This window comes from Cornus florida, unplaced genomic scaffold, assembly GCF_030987335.1.
Source record: "Cornus florida cultivar Cherokee Brave unplaced genomic scaffold, ASM3098733v1 CherokeeBrave_3.0.0_Hap2_Chr05, whole genome shotgun sequence".
Lineage (NCBI taxonomy): Eukaryota > Viridiplantae > Streptophyta > Magnoliopsida > Cornales > Cornaceae > Cornus > Cornus florida.
Genome location: NW_026775575.1, coordinates 69,360,630 through 69,364,591, shown reverse-complemented (window position 1 = coordinate 69,364,591; position 3,962 = coordinate 69,360,630). Strand labels below are relative to the sequence as shown.

Here is a 3,962-nt window from a genome sequence, read left to right as displayed (position 1 = left end):
TTTTGAGTACGTGTATCAGCCCCACCACACATGTAACAATCAAGTCAGGAATGCGGTTCGAAAAGTAGATCTCAAGGACTTACCTCCCAAATATTGTCAACGCCAATATGTTAATGTATGAGTATTCTATTTGTTTAATTGTGTAAATTTATGAAATATAAATAAAATACATTGAAAATTTCGAATGGTTAGAGTGTTTATTGTTACAAAAAAATAGATCAAGAAAATATGTTGTTAAAATGGAAGGTAGTTGTTTTTTTTTCTTTTTTTTTTTTTTTTTGTCCCAATAATAATAACAACTTGAGAACCATTACAAGACCAAAGAAAAGCAAATTACAGTGAAGTCACACATTGCAATCTTTTTTTCAATTTTTTTTTTTAAAGGTAAATTATGTGCATGCATTCAATATTGTCTTATTAGGAATTTCCAATCTCAACCTTTTTCATAACTAAACTGTCACTCCAACATGAAAATTTATAGCATTTTTCTTTTGCTAGAATTAGACAAGGGTACAATTTGAGATTGATCAGTGTGTCATATGACTATTTGCCTTCAGTGTGTCATATGACTATTTGCCTAAGAAAATATTCATTTTTTTCTAAAATAATTTCAAAACTATGTATTGATAGAATTAGTATATAAGAAACGACTTCTTTAAGCCTCAAGGCATTAGAACTTATTGAATGTGACCCTGCCCTGGCCAGCCTAAGACTACTAATTTAGTACGCAATCAACCAAGAAAAGAGGCTTTTTCAAAATCATGTCTCCAAACCTTTGTCTATCGCTCACTCTTTATTTAGTCTTTCAATTTTCCCTCATACCAACTTTACACTAATGAATACGTTATAAATATATATATGTGTGTACGTATGTGTATATGGATGTAAAAAAGTACGTATCAAGCAGAAAGAACAAATACAATGCATTAATCCAGTAGTGCCAATAATGTTTTAGCAAATCTAACAGGGTAGGTAAATCAGCTTGTCAATTGTGAAATGTCCTTGATGAAAGCACTAAGGTTCACCTCAGAAGATCCTCCTTTTGCAATTGCTTGTTGAGATATCCCCTGAAGTTCTCTTACCCTTTTATCCATTTCCGATCTCTCTCGACTTTCCAAATCCATGAACCTCCTCACAAGGTCAACAATTTCCTCTTTCCCCACCAAATTTTCTGTTCCCCCCTCCGTCTTCATTACCCTCCAACCAATCCTCCAATCTTCCACTATAGTCTTACTGATTGAGACTTGATCCCCAAGTATAGGAAAAGTGAGCATTGGAATGAGTCAAAAATCCCCCTATCGAAGAATGGCACAAGACATTCAATTGGTCACACCAAGGCACTACAATTCCTGCATCTCCACAAGCATCCTTTAGTCTCGAAGCTTCCCCACGCGCCACCCACAAGAACTGTACACCACTAGCGCTCAACCCAGCTGCAATTTCATCCATTTGGGCACTTGAAACAGAAAGGAAACTCCCCAATGAAATGTACAAAACAGAGCCTTGTTGCTGAGAATCTAACCATTTGTAGTAGTTGGTGTCATTGTGGCTAGTCATATGATATGAAGCATTGCCTCCTAGCGTGAAGTGAGGTATTAGAGGGCCAAAAGAGTACAAGGGCATTGACAATTTTGGTCTTAAAGCATTGATGGCTTGAGCTTCGAGCTCAAATACGGAGGTGAGCAAGAAAAATTGTGCTTTGGGCACATGAGAAATCATTTTGACAGCTATGTGCAAGAGTACTTGTTTCTTTTTGTAGAAAGTTGTAGGAAGGTCTGCCAGACGGATTGATGATATTCCGGGAATGTAACCCACTCGCTCATCTCCTCTTTCTGTCAAGTATAAACAAACAGACACAACAAACTTTTAGCAATTTTTTTACATCATAACATATATTTACTTAAAAACAAAAATTTTGCATATAGGCAAACATGTGATGTTTGGGAACATGAGAATGGTTTTGGCATTAGAGAAATCTGTGTGTGGTTTTGAAGAAAAACTACTTCATTTCCTTTTAAGTGTATGTAGGGATGGAAATGGGGTTGAAATCTCATTCCCGATCACCGTTTAATTTTTCACTCCTATAATCGCCTCAAAACCCTCAGGGTTTTTCAAAACAGCATTCATCCTCATCCCATCTACATAATCGGTTTTCCAAATTCACCCCAAACGGGGCATGTCTCTGCTGGGGTGGGGATTTTTGCCAATCATTATATATTTAACTTATTTTAGTAATATATCATAGTATGTAAGAGTAATTTAATAAATTTATAATATATTTGGGATGGGGTAACCATTTCCGAAAACGGCTCAAAACCTGTTTTTCAAAACAGTCTCAATCCACGTTTTCATTTACATAATTTGTTCCCTACTGAGGTGCGTATTATTGTCATCCCTGAATGAGAAGCACTTAAACAATTAAAAACATTTCTTAAAACAATGTTATGAAATTTTATTACTCTTCTCGGTTTGTTTGGAAGTAAAATATTTTTTAAAAAATATATTTTTTTCTCTCTCTTATTTGCTTACCCTAAATAGGTCAAAAAGGTATCCTAAATAGTTCAAACGGCCCGTCCAAGTCTAAAAAGTGAAATTGTGATTGGTTATGTAAATATTTACGAAGAAAAAAATGAATAAAATTTAACAAAAATAACTTATCAATTAATTTTTGACAAGTTATTTTAAATGCTTTGACCAATAGATTCTATCTCAATCCCAACGTAAATCTTTACAAAAAAGGGACAAAATAAAAATTAAAAAACTTTTTATTTAAAAAAATATATATATTTTTTAAAAAATATTTTACACGGAGCCATTAATCTTCCTATTCTAATATTTTTCATGTTCACATACCTGACACGTCAAAAGGATAATCCTGGTTCTGCACGAAGAGGTCAAAATGGTAAAAGATAGAAAACACCGACATCGGCATGGGCCAAAGCGCAGCCACCGGAATATTCCTCCGATTCCCGACCTTTGCCGCCCACAAAACAAAAACATCAGCCATGATGATCGTTGGCGGCTTCTCCAGCCGGTCCAGGAGCTGCTCAAACGGCTCCTCCATCTTGGTCAAAACGGCTTCAACGAAGCTGGGCATGTCGGCGCCTCGGACCAGCTCGGAAGGCAAGACGTTGGGGATTGTGCGGAACCGAATGTTAGACGGCTTGGCCTCGGAGCCGATGAGGCCGAGCCACTCCTCCGTGACGACGAAGCTGATCAGAAGATCGTCGCTCCGTGAAACTAGTAATTTGCAGAGGTTCATCATAGGGTTGATGTGTCCTCTTCCTGGATATGGCAAGGCCACCACGTGGCATCTATTGATTGGATCTATGTTCGTCGAACCCATAATATATAGATATCTGTGTGTGTGAATCTGATCTTCTTTACTCTAACGGAGGAGATCAAGAGAGAGAGAGGGGAGGAGAGTACAAATGTTTGTGCATATATAATACGGAGAATTCCTATTCAGTCCTACGTTTTTAGGTCTAAAGACAAATATGTTGTATAAATTTTTTAAAAGACAAAAAAGTCCTATTTTGTAAAATATTTTCAAATAGGTTCAGATTCTGCAAATTGTAAATTTTATTCTATTATTGCCTTTCCAACGCAAACCCACCACGTCTGAAACCATACCCTTAAATTCATTTCCCGTTTAATTGCCGACAAACCCAAAAACGGCGCCGACAAGGATAGAGGACGGTAGCACAAGGATTTACCGGTGAGCACGCGAGTTGGGTGTGGCCGGCGATGGCAGCGAGCTTGGCGAAATGACTGTTCAGTAAGTTCAGTGGAAAGGACGGCATGAATGAGCCACCAAAAATGGACCGGTGACCATAGTGACGGCGAGAATGTCGTCGAGCTCGAAACGGCAGGGAAGCAAGGATTCAACTATGAGTACACTTGACTCGGAATGTGTAATACCCCTAATTTTAAAAAGGATAGTCTCGGTATTTATTTAATTA

The 3,962-nt window shown here is 37.3% G+C and overlaps 1 pseudogene; it reads right to left on the bottom strand.

The window, feature by feature from the left end:
* Positions 1-902: 902 nt before the first annotated feature.
* Positions 903-3,461, bottom strand: LOC132306753 (UDP-glycosyltransferase 87A2-like; annotated as a pseudogene).
* Between the last annotated feature and the right edge of the window lie 501 nt (positions 3,462-3,962).